Genomic DNA, 18035 nt, shown 5'->3' with positions numbered 1-18035 from the left:
TCTTTAGAACTCAGCCATCTTTATGGTCCAGCTTTCACATCTGTACATGACTACTGGAAAAACCATAACTTTGACTATATGAACCTTTGTCGGTAAAGTGATGTCTCTGCTTTTTAATACACTGTCTAGGTTTCTCATAGCTTTTCTTCCAAGCAACAAGCATATTCTAATTTCATGGCTGCAGTCTCTGTCCACAGTGATTTTGGAGCCCAAGAAGATAAAAATCTGTCACTGTTTTCACCTTTCCCCCATTTATTTGCCATGAAGTGATAGAACCAGATACCATGACCTTAGTTTTTTGAATGTTCAGTTTAAAACCAGCTTTTTCACTCTTTTTTACCCTCTTCAAGAAGCTCTTTAGTTCCTCTTCACTTTCTGCCATTAAAGTAGTATCATCTGCCTATCTGAGGTTGTTGCTATTTCTTCTAGCAATCTTGATCCCAGCCTGTGAGGTCATCCAACCTGTTATTTCACATGATGTAGTCTACATATAAGTTACTGAAATTTACAAAACTGCAAAAGTGTAAGAGATTGATACCTGTCTTGCTGATCACTGATCTTGTTTGTCAACTTAAGTGTTAGTTGCTCAGTCGTGTCTGACTCTTTGTGACCCCACAGACTGTAGCCCACCAGAGTCCTCTGTTCATGGGATTCTCCAGGCAAGAATACTGGAGTGGGTAGCCATTCCCTTCTCCAACGGATCTTCCCAACCCAGGGATCGAACCTGGATCTCCTGCATTACAGGTAGATTCTTTATCATCTGAGCCACCAGGGAAGCTCTCACAACCTAAGAGTTGAGAGTCATGTTTTATTCAGTGGGAATTATTAGGACTTTAAGCCAGAGAGACAGCATCTCACGTGACCCTGAGAGAACTGCTATGAGGAGGCAAGGGGAGGGGCCAGGTTACACAGAAATTTTGCGACAAAGGGCAGGTAGTCCAAACATCAAAAGATTATTGTTCATTAAAGAAAACCACACATCCCAAGTTAAGGATTTTAGTGTTTTTCTAATGCGGGACACACAGGTTCAATCCCTGGTTTGGGAAGATGCCCTGAAGGAAGAAATGGCAACCCACTCCAGTATTCTTACCTGAGAAATCCCATGGACAGAGACACCTGGTAGCCTGCAGTTCATGGGGTCACAAACAGTCGGACACGACTGAGCACGAAGGCATACAGGGCGCTCGTGCACGTCTGGGAAGATGCAAGAGTCTGGGCTCACCGCAATCATTCCTTTCATTTGCATCTCAGCTACTGGGGCCAGTATCCTGTGTTTTCACATTCTGGTTCCCCGGGGGAGCTCCCCGTGTGGAGTGGCTGCGATCCGACGGCTGTTAGATTGTACATATTCTTCTCCTTCCTGAGTACCCTTAGGGCTCACCAGCTCACACGGGAGGGCTGTAATCGCTGATGACCGTGGCATCCTTGTTTACTGATAAGGCAAGAAATATTCCATTTCTCACGTTCTAGAAAAGCCTCATCAGCCCCCTACCTGCCCGCTCCCCATGCCCTCACCTTTAGTCTACTCCTTAATCTGCCTTTGAACCCCCAGGACCAAAAAGGTTTTGCCAAATGAATGAATGAAATAAACACAAAGAATGAATGAATGGATGAGATTGTTTCTGGACCTGAATGTCTCTGAAGGGAACAGATGCCTACCAAGTTCAACAAACATTCACTGAGCACCTACTGTGTAGCAGGCACCACGTGCCAGGTGTTAGAGGGAATCAGAAATGAACAGGACAGGGCTGTGCTTTTCTGGCCCTCAGTTCAGTTCAGTTCAGTTCACTCAGTCGTGTCCGACTCTTTACGACCCCATGGGCTGCAGCACGCCAGGCTTCTCTGTCCATCACCAGCTTTCCAGAGCTTGCTTAAATTCATGTCCATCGAGTCAGTGATGCCATCTGGCCCTCACCCAAAACCACAAATACCCACGGAGGTTCGGGTGTGCTGGCACCACACTGGAGAGATACCAAGAACATTTAAGCCCCGTGCACAATAGCCTGGATGTCACCCTGTTTGGATTTCTGTCTTTCAAAGAAGATCAGGTAAGAGCAGCAAAGACGATTATTAGATGGCAGTCCAGCCACGCGGAATGCCAGGAGCTCGGTCCTGTCCTGTCCCACCCTCCCTGCTCCTGCGATCTCTCGCTTCCTTGTCTTCTCTCACTGCCACCAGGAGCCACCCAGCCCAGAGCAATGAGACAGGAACACAGACAGCCACGCACTTTCAGAAAAAGTGGCTTCCATGATTAAAAAGCAGACAAATGGATCCGACACCAACTGCCCCTCTCCAGCGACTGCCCCAGGGCCTGGCACAGAACGGGGCTGCCTCAAAAAGACCCCAGTCCTCGGGGCAGCTGACCCAAGGCCAGCAACTGGCCCCTTCTGGGGCGTGTCACCAAACACAGGGAGTATTCCGTTGCTGGCCAAACACACAGTAACGTACAAGGACATACGCACATGTACTCCGTGGTACTGGGAGATGCGTGCTATGGGCTGAACTGTGTCTCCAAAATACATGCTGAACTCTGAGGCCCTGGCATCTGGGAATGTGACCTTACCTGGGTCTCAGAGGATGATCAGCAGTGGGGGGTCTCACCCCCAGTGTGACTGGTGATGAAACACTTTTGCCTATCTTAGTCCATCCGGACTTCCCTAATAAAAAATCCCACAGATGCAGCGGCTTGTAAACATAGACACCCACCTCTCACAGATCAGGAGCCTGGGAATCCAAGATCAAGATGCCAGTGGATTCAATGTCCGGTGACAGCCACTTTCCCGCCCAAGACAGTTGTTCTGTCGCCGTGTCCTCCCACGGAGAAGGGGCTAGAGAGCTCCCTGGGGTCTATTTTATAAGGCCACTAACCCTGTTCGTGACTACTGGAAAACCCACAGCTTTGACTATACCCAGCCTTGTCAGCAAAGGGATGTCTCTGCTTTTTAATATGCTGTCTAGGTTGGTCATAGCTTTCCTTCCAAGGAGCAAGCGTCTTTTAATTTCGTGGCTGCAGTCACTGTCCACAGTGATTTTGGAGACCAAGAAAATAAAATCTGTCACTGCTTCTTGCTTCTAGTTTTCTCCCTTCTATTTACTACGAAGTGATGGGTGCTAATAAGTTCCAGTCCTGTGCCATCTGATAGGAAGAGCCGACCCATTGGAAAAGATTCTGATGCTGGGAAAGATTGAGGGCAAAAAGGACAATGGAGTAGCAGAGGATGAGATGGTTAAACAGCATCACCGACTCGATGGACATGAGTTTGAGCAAACTCCAGGAGATAGCGGAGGGCAGAGGAGCCTGGTGTGCTGCAGTCCATGGGGTCGCAAAGAGTCAGACATGACTTTGTGACTGAACAACAACCCTATTCGTGAAGTCCCCGCCCTCATCACCTCCCAAAGTCCCCACCTCCTAGCAACATCCCACTGAGGATTACGTTTCAACACACGAATTTGGGGGCACACAAACCCTGGGTCTATAGCATCACTCCCTGCCTGGAGACAAGAGAGAAGTTAGGAAGGAAGCAGTGAGTGAGACTGAGAGTGTTAGACGGAAAATAAACTTGGAAACGGAGGTAATTTCTTAGGGTCCCAGGAGCTGACGTAATAAAGATCCTATTTTTCTTCCTTCTAATACATCTGGCCCACCCATATCTGCCTCCCACAACCAGCCCATCTCAGTTCTCAAGGCCCCCAGCTAAGGCTCAGTGGAGACATAAAGAAGAAAGAAGAGACTGAGCTCCCAGCAGGGAAGCCAGCTCTGTCTGGTCCGCAGGAGCCCTGGGACCGCCTCACCCTGCCAAGCGATTAGGAAGAAATACACAGTTCCCGCCAACAAATTTAAATTATCCCAAGGCGCCCAGCTCTGAAAGTCTGCAGGGAGCTCTTTTGTTCCATTTCCTAGGACTGTTCTGAGCAGGGCGTGTGGTACCAAGAAGCACTGTGTGGCAATCAGGGTGTCAGGGAAAATTAATTTATGGGACTGTTTGTTTCTTTCTGTTCTCAATGGCATAACAAACAGCTGCCCCCCGCCCCCCTGCCCAGGGTCTCTGCAGACTTTCAAAACTTGCCAGAGCAAAGCTGTTCCTGGAATACACAGCCTACCACCAGCTTCTGGATGCAAACTGGCCCCGTGCACAGAAGGAGAGGGGAAGACACCCAAGAAACAGACTCCCTGGGGACAGAGAACAGGATCACTGCCGTGGGTCATATCACACACCCTGGCTGCACCAACCCTCTGACCACTCTGCACATCCATGTGAAGCGAGGGTCCCCACCACGTTCTCTGCAAAACACTCTTTCCAGAAAATCTAACCACCTCTTTACCTAGAGCACCTCTCCCTCTCGTTAGAAAGATTCAGACTCATGACGCCAATGGAAACTCACCCCCAGCCCAGGCTCCCCGATATCCTCATGAACACATCCTCTTTGCCCCCTCCCACACCAGCACAGGGCGCCCCCTTCTCCAGTGACCCCTCTTCAAGGTCTACCCACCTTCACCCCACTTCCCAGCAGTCATTTCCTCACTGGAGTTCCCATAACACCCACCTGGGTGGGCCCTAGTGGGGTCACTGTCCCCCCATCAAGTCTCCCTGGCTGGGCCCTGCACAACCCCTTCCCTGTCTCGACCTCCCTGCGCTACGGAGCTCAGGCCCCCTGGCCCCCTCCAACTGGTCCATGCAAGGCTTGCCACCTAACTCTGGAACTGGGGTGCCTGCCCCCATGTCCAGGTGGCTCGGGACTGTCCAGCCCGCCCCCCGACATCCCAGAAGGCCCACCCGTGGGCTGGGTCTTGTGGTGCATCCCTGCACCACAAGCCAACACCCCACCCACTTCGGCCCCACACAGTCCTGCGGTGTCCCGCTCTGTGGCTGGACCTCCCCAAAGACAGAGCACGTCTCTATTTGTTCAGATCCTGCTGGAGACCAGAACACGAGCCGGGATCCCATCTCCTCGTCAATAACCTACCCCACGTTCCCTTCTGGACCCGGTTTCTTTCCCATGGATTCAATCATGGAGCAAAAATGCATTTAGAGACACCATGACGGGCACTGAGGGAATGTTAAAATGAATAGGTCCCTACATTTGTAGGGCTTGCAATTTAGTAAAGGAAGGATAAAGTTACAGAAAAATTAGATTAGAGAGCTTAAGTGCAATTGCAGGTTCTGAAAAAAAGTCGCCATAGAAACACCTGGTAGAGAAGAGGCTCCCGGCTCATGGCAGGAGGAAGACAGATGCTCGGGCTGGAAAGGGAAGGGGCCTGACGGGGCTCCCGGGCCTGCGTTCTTCCCTCTCTGCTCCACGCCTGCATTTCCTCCTCTGTAAGACGCCACTGCTGGAGGAGTCAGCCTCCACGGCCCCCACATCGGTGATTCCACAGCTTTAAGAAAAAGGCAATATGCCTGCGGAGCCTGGAAGGATCATTAGGAATTTGACACCTGGAGGCGGAGGGAGAATGTTTCAGGGTCTAAGTGTGGAGGCTGCGAAGAGATCAACATGGAAAGACGGGCTGGAACCCAGGAGAAACTTACAGAGCCTCACTCCAGAGGCACAGCTGTGACTTCATGAGCAGCGGTGTCTCAGCCAGAAAGTTGTCAACTTTCTGGGTCAGTGGTGAGCCTAGAGGGGGGCGGGGAGTGGAGGAGAGACACCACAGAGAAGGAACAAAGACTGTCCCAGGATGTGACACACGCCTGAATAATTCTGGCTTTGGGACACCCAATGAAGAGATGATTTACCTTCAGGTGGAAGAGGCCCCTAACACAAAGGTCTGCACACTTTCCACCCACGAGCTAGGGGAGCAAAGAGCCTCTCTGTCCTGAAGGCTACCCCTCCATGGACAAGCCTCACCAGGGAGGGGGGACGCAGGGGCTGGCTGGCAGGGCTACTCTGGAATGACGGAGCAACTGCAGAGGAGCCAACCATGGAGGGTGGGTAGCAGGACACACATATCACCTGCCACGGTCCGGGAACCACTTCCCAGATGCAAGAGACAGAGCATCACGGAATGGCTCCCTGCCTGCCTGTGAGGCTAGCAGGTCAGTGGGAATCTGAGAGGCAGTCTTTGCTGCTCCTTGGGTGCAGCTGGCACAGTCCCACCTCCCTCCAGATCACCTTTAGACGCTGGTACCCCAACATCAAACATGCCCCGTTTCAAAGGTCTGCTTGAAAACTGACCCTCTGGAAATTAAAATATGTCCCAGGTCAACCACTGTGGGGGAGGCGTTCCAAGGACAGACGTGAAGCCCTGTTTAACCGATAACCTAGCCTGAGAGATAGAGTCAGTATTTTGGTTTGGAATCCTCTGCCCCAGCAGGTCTGCCGTGTCCTGGCCTGCAGAGCAGAGCTGGCAGGAACAGGCATGACCCCAGCTGCACTGGCATCCTTCAGAGGCTGCACTTCCAGCTCGGTGCTTGCCCACCAGGTCGGGCTGCCACCCTCTGGGGAATCACGGCAGCCTCGCTCAGGTGACCTTGCAGACAGAGCAAGCAGACCCTGGGCTGCAGCTGGGCTTCCTCTCATCTTCCCGGGACACCCTCTCCTCTACAAGCAAACTGGCAGAGTGGGGGGTGGGGGGTGGGAGAGAGACAAAAAAGGACAGAGGCACTAAAACCAAAGAACTCTCGCTGATGGGACCATCCAGAAGGTTCCAGAAGTGACAGCAATGCTGCTGCAGCTGGGGGGTCTTGCTTTGAACAGGATTCAGAGACAGGGTCACCCCCCAGCAGGACAAATCCAGCACAGCCCCACTACACCAGCCCGAAGTTCCCTGCACCCCCAGGCAGCTTCTTGCTGCTCTCGGGCCCAGCCTGTGACCCTGACCTCATCTGCCTGCCAACAGGGACTCGTCTTCAAGACCCAGCCTGCCTCACCAGCTCCAGCGGGCAAACTCCTCACCATGCCCCCCTGCACTGTGCGTACCGACCCCAGAGCCAGAACAATCTGTGACTGGCTGCTTCCCAACGCCCAGATCATAGCCTCCTCAAGGACAGGGAATATACCCTTTTTCCAAGGGGCTCTGAGTTCCACGCTGGCTTTAGCATGTACCAAGTGCCTGGCCTTGGACTCCATAAGGGCTCCTTAAGCCTCTCCCCTCCCCTGTAGATCGGGTAAGTTAGTGATGCCTGTCCTTTCTACGGACCACCTGAGAATTGGGTCCACAGCACTCAGAGCACTTCCCATCAGCACCTGGTGATGGAAAGGCTAAATGAACATCCACTGCTTCCTGGTTTTCCAAAGTTAGACCCTAAGAAACTGCATATCACCTAGTTGGCACAGTTCATCACGCCAGCCAGGAACTTATTTTTCTCGTAACACTCTATCCAGCTCATCAGTTTGCTCCTTAGAGAAAGTCCTGCTCTCTCTGTACCTACAGGCTAATCAGGAAACACCATCAGATCCAGGCTTTAAACTCCAGGAAAGAAAGAAGATACAGACTCTCATCATCAAGGAATGACCCTCTTCAAAGCCCCATCTCTCAACTTATCATCTCTGAAGAAAACCATTTGTCTGAAACTGATACATATATATAAATATTTACATATATATAATTTTTTATCTTGCAAAATTTCTTAAAGATGGTTGCATTGTAAAGACTGATGCTCCTGGAAGAGACCTTTAAAGCAGCACATTCTTATATCCAGATCTGGACGATCATTTAGACCAACATCTTAGTTCCACAGTGGGGGTCAACTGGGGCCACACGAGGTAGTTAAGACACTTGCTCAAGGTCACAGAGCTGGGTTCGAAAGTTGTACAGGCTCTGTCCTTCAGCCGAACTCCCCAGCAGGTATATGAACAGTTGCTTCCATTTAATTTCTTCATCTAATTAAGAAAAGGTGTCCATGAGTGTCAGTGATGCAGAAACAAAGGAGAGAGGAGACTGCTTCCAGAAATGATGACCTCAGATGACTTTTCATCTCAAAGAAAAGAACCTTCAACTCAATCCTTGGACCTCGAAGGTAGGAAACTCCCCCAAGTGAGTGTCGACAGGGTCCATCTTCCGTTGAAGTATTCCATTCTACTCACAGCCTCCTGGCTGCCCCTGACTGTCCACACCCCAGGGACCCAGGGCAGGTCCTCGCTTGACCAGATCCCCTGGAAGAATCACCTGGAGTGGCTCCAGACCAGCAGACCCCAAGGGCAGCAGACACGTCTCCATCCTCCAGTTTAAGCATGGAGCCAGAGAAAGAACAGCAGACCATCAGGAGGGCTGGTGCTGGGCCCAAGCTGGCCACGGCTCTCTTTGTGGCCGCGCCCCTGACCTCCCCCTCCAGTCCACAGTGTCCTCAGTCACAATGGGCGGCTGGACTGGGGATCTGTGATGACCAGTGAGCTGTGATGCTCACTCTCCGTGTGGACAGACTTTCCCTGTTTCCACACCAGAGAGAGACAGGCTCCTAAGAGGGAGGTGAAATTTGCACAAAAGAAGGCAGTGGGGCCAAACCATGAACCACAGTGGAAAACACAGGCGACGTGGCTCCCGGCGTCTGGCCGAATGGCACATTCATCCCGCTGAATGCCAGCAGCGTCCACTGAAGTGTGGGAGGTCCCTTCCGAGTCCCAAACCACATGGAGTCCACAGGCCAAGCCCTGTACTTGGGCAAGGATCTGGGTGCGATGAGCACACTTGATTAAAGCCAGGGCGCTGGACAAGCTTATAAAGCACAGGAGTTTGAAAGTGCTCGTGCAGGTCTCAACACCCACATCTTTCAGGCCCCTGGGAGCCCACACCATCACCCACTGGCCACAGCTCTACCCCCAGCATCTGACTGGTTCACCTGTTTCCCTTCCAAGGATCCTGACATTTGAACCAGAGCTTCGTTTTACACAAACTTCCGAACTCCAGTGGTGCTGGATCCGGAAAACTCCCCTCCCATTAAAATCAGGTTGTTTGCATCTTGCTTCTTCCTGAGGTTCTCAAGCCCTGCCTGACCTTTGATGAGAAGTACCAGGGGGACTACAAGCCACACCTTCCACAACAGACCACCCCTCACAGCCACCTTCCCCACTCTCAGTGGGGGTCCAGCCCACTCTCTGAACCATCCAGAACCATCTATGGCTCCCACTGCCACAGGATCAAGGCCATAGGTTGGCCTGGAATTCAACATTTCACCATCTACCCCTATCTGACCACACTAGTCATAATTCCTTTGCACTCTCTAGAAACTAATAAAAGTAAGATTTGAAAAGGCACTAGAAACCCTTAGAAGACTAGGAAAAGGGGATCTCAGTTCCCTCTCCTGAGAACCTGCTCTCGGCACCATCCCAAAGGGACCACATCCAAGGAGCACACGGGCTGCACGTCCGAGGGTAAGGTCAAGGTACACATCTGTGTCCCTTCTCCCTTCCTCCTCTGGCCAGTTCCCTCTGGCCACCCAGAACCTGTCCCACCTCCAAGCTCTGACTCAATTCCGTCTTCACCAGCAGTCCAGACCCTCCTTCCCCGGCCTCTCCCTCCTGGGAAGTCCCAGGGTTCTCAGGCAGGCAGTCCTCACCTTGCTCTCTGGATCTCACACTTTCTTTATCCACAGGGCTAATCTGCCCTGCCCCTGGCCAGATTGCCTGGAATGCGTCCTTATCAGATCCCCAGGCCCCACTCCTGGGAAAGGGCTTCCTTCCCACCATCAAAGCAAGAATTGAGTCTGTTTCCAGTTCGGAGACCAGATCCCAGGACAGGACCCCCTGGGGATAGTCCTCTGGGTTCCCTCACCCAGCCTTAAGGCCTGGCAGGAGGCCAGCACAGGCTATTTGTTGACTGGGCTTTTTATGATGATTGTGCCTGTTCGCTGGGAAGAGGGCAGGGAGAGAGAACTTTTGGAGCTGGACATCTACGAGATGATGAGGGCGCAGTGAGTAACCCCTTCTTCCTCGGGACCTGATCGTCCAGCTTCGCAGGAGGCCCAGAGCTGGGTGCCCAGGACAGTGCAGGGGAGCTGGGGAGCCTGCTGGAGGGTAGGATGGGGGGTGGGGGGTGGCAGACAACTTTCTGCGCGCCCCTGGGGAGGGGACGGCTTGGAGGGACGCGGGCGGCCGCGGTCCCGGGAGCCGGGATGTGCACCCCGGAGGACGCGGCGCCGGCCCACCGCGGCCGGGCTGACCTGCCCGCCTCCTGCCCGCGCCCCGCCGGATCGCCCCAGCCGGACCCCATAGGCCGCCCCCGCCGCCCCGGGGACCCGCCGGAGCGCCGGGACGCGGCGGCACCCTGGCCACCCAAGGGCAGGGCCGGGAAGGCGCCCCTGGCGGGGATGGATTGGCCGTCGCCGCCGCCGGATCCGCTCGGCACGGCCACCTCCCCCGGGGCCCTCGGCCGCGCCCGCCCGGGCGAGGCCGACACAAAGGGGCCGCGCGTCACCCACCTGATCCCGCGCGTCCGGGGCCCGGGGGGGTGGGGGCCGCCGCTCCTGCTCGGCCGCGGGCGGGGCTCCGAGCACCGAGGTCCGCGGTCCGAGGCTGGCTGTCCGCGCCGCCCCGCGCGGAGCCGCCCTTTATTCCCGCCCGCCCTCCAGCCGGGGCGCGCGGCCCGCGGGGGGAGACTGGGCGGCGGCGCCGCGCGGCACAAAGACGCGGGGCGCACGGGCTCGGCCCCCGCCCCGCCCGGCGCGCAGCGCCCCCTGCCGCCCGCGCGAGGCCAGCGGGGACCCAGGCTCCCCCAGGACCTCCCGGACCTCAAGCTGCCCGGAGGAACGCCGCGGCCTCGGTTAGGTGGCAGCCAGAAGACGAGGGCCCTGATGTCGACGCTCGGGGGCACAAAGACCGGCAAGCTGGGAGAGGAATGGGGGACCCAAAACAGTCTTAGCGCGGCGATAGAAAGAGAACCGGCCGGGCCGCTTCGGACCAGATCCGGGCTCCCGGAGCCTGGGCTCCATGCCCTGGCGGTGGGGACCGTGCGTAAAGGCTGAGGGCCTTTCTAAGCTAGCATCTCATCAACGCGCCAAAGGTCTTTGCCTCCCGGTACCTGACCTGCTGGACGGATGGAGCCCCGGGCTCGTCTGGTCCTTCGGCTCTGTGGATTCCCGAGTTCCAGTTCTGGGCTGTTGACTTCCTCTGCCTTACGGTTTCGAGCTTGTTAGAGCCAAAGGTATTTGAAGGTATAATTTTCCTGTAAGATTTCTCCTTGCCACTCCCCCTAATAACTAGAAGTTACACAGGTATTTAATTCTGTCTCCAGCATGCGTACCTGAACAAGACCTACTGATGGGTATGAAAGAATGCCCCCTTCAATACATAGATTCTTCTCCCGAAGTATGGGAAAACCCACCCTCACCGCTTTCGTCCTTAACACCACACCCTCCAGTGTTGACTCTGCAGTCTAGTACCATCACCTAATGGGTCCAGTGACCTTAACTGAGCAAGTTAGTTAACTTCTTTGTGTTTTGATTTTCTTATCTGAAAACTACTAATGGTCATAGAGGTCATAGAGATCTTGGCAGGGATTAAATAAGGAAAATAAGCAAAGAGCAATCTCAACATAACTGGAAAATTTTAAGGATTTCATAATCCTTAGCTGTATTTTGTCTCATTTCCCCCCAAACTACAATATTAGCTATCGTGACACTGCATAATTTATCTTTCCCTACTACATACACATCTTTAAAAATAATAATAATAATAAATCTGTCTCATCTACACTGAGAAGTTATTCTGGTAACTTCTTAAATATGAATTCCTCCCCAAATATGAATGAGCGCTTCTGATGTCTCTGTCAAATTCTTTGTATAAATGTCATCATTCAAGAAAGAAGGCACAATGGGAAGAATTCTAACGACACTTGGTTACCCCAGCCTCTCACCAGAAGATGAAAATGGTTCTGCATAAAGGCCTGAGCTTCACAGAAAATATATTCGGCCCTTCTGTACAGGGGTTGTGGAGCCAGGAAAGCACTGTGTGATACTGCTTATGAATGAAGGGATGGATGGATGAGAGCAAGTATCCGGGGAAGTGATGAATGTGTCCACAAGGATGCAGATGCTTCTGTAGATTACCAGGGGCGTGGGAATCAAGCCTGGGGGAGGGGGAAGGGGGGAGGTTGGCAAGGAGAGGGTTGATGTACAAAACCAACCTCTTATCCAGTTGTGTCATTGAGCCTTTGTGTCTCTTGCAAGTGCTTAAGCAGTGATGTGACTGTGTGTGACTGTGTGTGTGAGGTCATTCCCATGTTTGTTTGTCTTTGTTAACCTGCTTGTTGTTGGGGCGACGGGGAAAGATGACATCATCATTGATAACACAGTTTGCAGCAGGCCATGCCCTGAATTTCATGTCTCAAGACTTTTCTCTATGAAGTCTTCCTAACCCATCACTGCTCCCCATCTCCAGATGTCTGGAGTTGTGTAATAGTTCATTTGTCTCCATGGCATCTGTTAGACTTCATGTTTTGAATATTTACTGTCTGATTATTAGGTCATAAGAGTCTGTAGATGAGAAATGAAGTAAATTTTCTATTGAGTTTCCAGAGGGTCTTGGGCATAGTAAGTGCTCAGTAAATGTAGATGAGTCCTCTGCCCTGAGCTGTGTCCTTCCTAGTTCTCTCCAATGAGCTGCCTGCATCTCTCAAGGTCACATCCACCCATCACTGATTGATTTTCAGTCCATTCCTCTCATGGCTGTCAACCGTCTCACCCAGACGTTTGTTGTGTCAAGCTCATTTTTAAAAATACCCACTGTTGCTAAGCGCTTGTGCCTGTAGGCAACATGACTCATCGTTCTGAAGAAGCCCCTTGTTGATTATCTACTGAGGGCAAGGTTTTGTGCTAGGTTGTTGCCAGGGAGTCAATGCCCCAGCAAAGGGTCCAGAGGCTGGAGAAATGGAAGTCCATCAGGAAGTTCCTTCTCTAGCTACAAAACTGAGTGAAGATCAAGATTCATTCGGTGGCTTAAGTTTAAACCTTTTCAGGCAGTGGAGTTTGCATGGGTTCATAATCACACATTCTGAAAGTCCAAAACATTCACATTTCTTTAATTTTTAAAATTGCCTTAAATTCAGTTCCTTATTTCTGGAGAGAAGCAGGCAATTAAATGTCAACTATTGCTCTGATTGTCTCTCCCTGGAGGCCCACAGGTCCCTGGGGGTTTTACGGTGTTGGGATCTAGGGTGTAACCCTTCATGCTCAGCCCATCTCCCTATATATCTAGCAGCTCCTTCCCTGAGTCCTGGGTCCCTTCCAAGCAGGCTACGCTCAGTTTCTCTTCCAGGGGCCCAGCTTCCCAGGTGGGCTAGAAAGCTGCAAGTTTCCTCACCTCTCAGAGTGATGCAAAGTCTCTGCTGCTCTCAGGGACTCTTGGGAAAGCTTTTCTTGTCCAACCCCTGCCTCCATTCCCACAAACACCTCCTCTCTTTCTTTCCCAGCCTTGTTGTTGTTCAGTTGCTAAGTCGAGTCTGACTCTTTGCAATTCTATGGACTGCAGCATGCCAGGTTTCCCTGTCCTTCACTATCTCCCGAAGTCTGTAGTAAAATATCCATTGAGTTGGTGATGCCATCCAACAATCTCATCCTCCACTGCCCCCTTCTCCTCCTGCCCTCAGCCTTTCATAGGACTTCGCTGGTGGGCTCAGATGGTAAAGAATCTGCCCACAATTATTAAGGAAGAAAAAATAAAATTTAGGAAAGATAACACATGGAAAGGGGGAAATTCATCCTTATAAACACGTAGAAAGAGCGCTGCTAGGGGTGAGTTGGGCTTCCCTCATAGCTCATTCAGTAAAGAATCCACCTGCAGTGCATGAGACCCTGGTTCAATTCCTAGGTTGGGAAGATTCCCTGGAGAAAGGATAGGCTACCCACTCCAGTATTCTTGGGCTTCCCTGGTGGCTCAGCTGGTAAAGAATCTGCCTGCAATGCAGGAGACCTGGGTTCAATCCCTGGGTTGGGAAGATGCCCTGGAGAAGGGAAAGGCTATCCACTCCAGTATTCTGGCCTGGAGAATTCCATGGACTGTATAGTCCATGGGGTTGCAAAGAGTCGGACACGACTGAGCGACTTTCACTTTCAGGGGTGAATTATGTCTCCAGATTCACAGGTTAAAGTGTTAGCCTACCCCTCCTCCTGACATGAACTCGTATGGAAATAAGGTCCTCGAAGATGGAATTAGTTCAGATGAGGACATTCTGACTCAGTGAGGACATAGACTCAATGAACATCAGTTTGAGAAACTCCGGGAGTTGGTGATGGACAGGGAGGCCTGGCTTGCTGCAGTCCACGGGGTTGCAAAGAGTCGGACACGACCGAGCAACTGAACTGAACTGAACTGAGGACGTACTGGAGAAGAGTGGACCCTAATCCACTATGACGGGTGTCTTCATACAAAGGGTAAATTTCAAGGGACTTCCCTGGGGGTCCAGAGGCTAAGACTCCATGCTCCCAATGCAGGGAGCCTGGGTTCCACCTCTGGTCAGGGAACTAGGTACCACAAGCCACAACAAAGAGTTTTCATAAAAAAAAATAAATAAGAGTTTTCATGCCACAACTCATCCTGAGTTGTGCAACTAATAACTGGCATAGCTGAATAAATAAGTTAGAAACAAATATTAAAAAAACAAAGGGTAAATTTCAAAACAGATACATAAAGGAGGCACTCTGGGAACATGAAGGGATGGAGATAAATTAATTTATGGAGATAAATTAAGCATCACCGAAGATTCCACCTGACCCCTGGAAGCTAGGAGAAGACCTGGAACAGCTTTCAGGTTCCTCTCAGCCCTCAGGAGGAACAAACCTTGCTGGCCCCCTAATCTCAGACTTCTAGCCTCCATAACTGTGAGACAGTAAACTTCCATCGTTTAAGCCACTGGGCCAATAGTATTTTGTTTCAGCACCCCCCAGCTCACTAAACAAACAGCTAGACAGTGCCCATGTGTGACTACAATTTAGAGAATAATTTCATAACAAAAATAAAAACATCATCAAAGGTCATAGCTGCTGCTGCTGCTGCTGCTAAGTCACGTCAGCCATGTCCGACTCTGTACAACCCCGTAGACAGCAACCCAACAGGCTGCTCTGTCCCTGGGATTCTCCAGGCAAGAGTACTAGAGTGGGTTGCCATTGCCTTCTTTAAAGTTCGTAGAGTATGTGCTCATAAGATTTCCATGCTAGTAAAAGAGCAAAAATATTTTCCAGACACCTCTCAGGAAATAGAGACATTTTCTCTCTTATTCACCACTAAGCCCAGCACAGTAAGAACAGGTTCTGGGCACTTAATACATATTTGTTGAATAAAATAGGTGTATCTTGTCTTCTAGTGTTCTCTGCTAACTTGTCCTTCTACATGGCTCCGATGCAAAGGCCATGGATGCTACATAAACATTTAGACCAGAGAGAAAGTTTCATCTCATCTTTTCATGTCACACACAGAAACACTGAGGTTGAAAGTGGTCCTTGAAGTTCCCAAGTTCACTGCCAACTAGTGACATACACGGTGCTGTTACTTGCTGTTACTCCAGGTTCTTGGCCAATTCAGTTTTACTACATTGCTTTTCTGGAATAATCAATAGGATATGACCCTTGTGGCTTGACAGAATTTTAAAAGGTTTCCCCAACTCTCAAGGAGTGATTAAGTTATATTCAACATTAGATGAACTTAACTATGGGCAGAAAGTTGATGCTCACTGAACACCCATGTGCTACTGCACAGGTCCCAGCCCCTTGCAGTTAGGAAGGGGCATGTGACTCGTTTCGTTCACTAGACAATCAGCAAGACTGTCACTTCTGGGCTGAGACAGAGAGAGGAATTTCAAGACCTCTAACTGGCCTGGCCGGTCCCCATTACAGTAACCACACAGCCACCCACTGCGATGGTTGGACTCTACAGCGAGGTCAGCCTGAGTCCTTGGATTGTCTCCTGTGGGGACAATTCCCAGGAGACATACACGCCCGTGTTAAGCTACGGGAGTCTAATCTATACTTACTCATGCATTTGCTCCATACTGCTTTTGCTGTTGTTTAGTCGCTAGTGACATGTAGTGAAAGTCACTCAGTTGTGTCCAACTCTTGCAACCCCATGGACTATAGCCTGCCAGGCTCCTCAGTCCATGGGGATTCTCCAGGAAAGAATACTGGAGTGGGTTGCCATTTCCTTCTCCAGGGGATCTTCTTGACCCAGGAATCAAAACCAAGTCTCCTGCATTGCAGGCAGGTTCTTTACCAACTCAGCTATGAGGGAAGCCCTAAGTCATGTCCAACTCTTTACGACCCCATGGACTGTAGCCCACCAGGTTCCTCTGTCCATGGGGATTCTCCGGGCAAGAATACTGGAGTGGGTTGCCATTTCCTCCTCCAGGGGATCTTCCCCACCGAGGGATCAAACCTACGTCTCCTGCGTTGATAGGCAGCTTCTGGACCCACTGAGCTGTCGAGTCACAGTCACTCTCCTGGGTCTTAGGGAAAGTCAAAGCGCAGTGTCAGGGAAGGAAAGTAAGTCATCAAGTCTTAGATGAACCTCTGTTTGAAGCAAATGGCCAGCTGTCGGTGAACATGAAAACCTGAAAGGAACTGAGGATCAGAGAGGCAGAAGGCAACATCAGGAGGAGCTCCTTTATCTGGGGTGTGACCATGTGCTGTAACGTCTTTTTTTTGTTGTGTAAGTCACTCAGTTGTGTCCACATGTCCATTCTGTTTGTGACCCCATGGACTATACAGTCCATTGAATTCTCCAGGCCAGAATACTGGAGTGGGTAGCCTTTCCCTTCTCCAGGGGATCTTCCCAACCCAGGGATTGAACCCAGGTCTCCTGCATGGCAGGCAGATTCTTTGCCAGCTGAACCACCAGGAAAGCCATCTGTAAAGTCTTACAGGTCATTAAAATATAGGCTGAGGGTGCACGGAATGGCTGCTCCGTCCTCTGCACAGGGCTTGGGTGAGGTTCGGCAGATTGATGCTGTGATTTGTTGACCAGATCTGCCTACAGAACCAGAGGCTCACCCCGGGCTGCTGGCATGCCAGGTACCAACAGTTCACTTCCTGGGAATCATCTTTTGCCAGAGGAAGCTACCTCAGCCAGATTTCTGGAGGCAGTGCTTCTGATCATTGGTCCACTGGGAATTAAAGGCCTGCCCAGCTGCCTTAACTCCAGACAGTCCTGAAGAGTCCCAGCGGCTGCAGCTCTCTTCAGCCTCATCCCAGGCCCTCTACTCCCCACTCTCCCTGGGAGCCCCTTGGAGAGCATCCTGCCAGCAAACACCAGGTGTCAGATCTGCTTCCCTGGGGGGCTGACCCCTGGACACAGGGCCGTGCGGGAGGAGCCCAGCACAGCCACACAGACGGAGCCAGGGCTCATCAGGAGGTTCATCTGGTTTGGTGAGGACTGGAAATGAGGGTGGAAGTGGGTCCCGGGAGCCAGGATCCACGGGGCCTTGGGTACCACCTGTGGATGGACAGTTCTGGGGAACCTGGGAGTAAGAATAGAACTGGTGGGAGGTGGGAAGGCCCCTATGGTGGAGGGTGATTGCCAGGGCGCCCAGTCATGTGATTGGAGCGTTAGAACTTTCAGTCCCAACCTCAGACCTCCAGAAGGGGGAGTACAATCACCAGTGACCAGTAATGTCACTGGTGAGAGACCTTTGGAGACTTTTGTTTGTTTGCTTCTAAGAACCATTTCGGAGAAGGCAATGGCAACCCACTCCAGTACTCTTGCCTGGAAAATCCCATGGACAGAGGGGCCTGGTAGGCTGCAGTCCATGGGGTCGTGGGGTCGCACAGAGTCGGACACGACCGAGGGACTTCACTTTCACTTTTCACTTTCATGCACTGGAGAAGGAAATGGCAACCCACTCCAGTGTTCTTGCCTGGAGAATCCCAGGGACGGAGAGCCTGGTAGGCTGCTGTCTATGGGGTCGCACAGAGTCGGACACGACTGAAGCGACTTAGCAGCAGCAGCAGCAAGAACCATTTGACTTGTTTGTGCGTGCATGCTTAGTCGCTCAGTCGTGCCTGACTCTTTGTGACCTCATGGACTCTCTGTAGCCCACAAGGCTCTTCTGTCCATGGGATTCTCCAGGCAAGGATACTGGAGTGGGTTGTCTTGCCCTCCTCTCCAGGGGATCTTCC

General features: G+C 51.8%; 1 protein-coding gene across 9 annotated transcripts in view; it reads right to left on the bottom strand.

Moving 5' to 3' along the window:
• The window catches only part of RNF144A (ring finger protein 144A), a 128913-nt gene extending 117610 nt beyond the window's left edge, over positions 1 to 11303 (bottom strand). For 3 of the 9 annotated variants that reach the window (XM_086323488.1, XM_086323493.1, XM_086323496.1), the window contains exon 1: positions 10356 to 10493. The gene's annotated coding sequence lies outside the window, so the exon portion shown is untranslated. Of the gene's footprint in view, positions 1 to 9494; positions 10037 to 10355; positions 10494 to 10959 lie in introns of those variants that run through there. The other 6 variants (XM_086323489.1, XM_086323494.1, XM_086323498.1 and 3 more) reach the window with 5 other exon arrangements.
• Positions 11304 to 18035: the final 6732 nt, after the last annotated feature.

Source organism: Bos grunniens, chromosome 11 (genome assembly GCF_055505025.1).
Source record: "Bos grunniens cultivar Pamir isolate PY7600 chromosome 11, Bosgru_T2T1.0, whole genome shotgun sequence".
NCBI lineage: Eukaryota > Metazoa > Chordata > Mammalia > Artiodactyla > Bovidae > Bos > Bos grunniens.
This window is presented reverse-complemented; position numbering and strand designations above follow the sequence as displayed.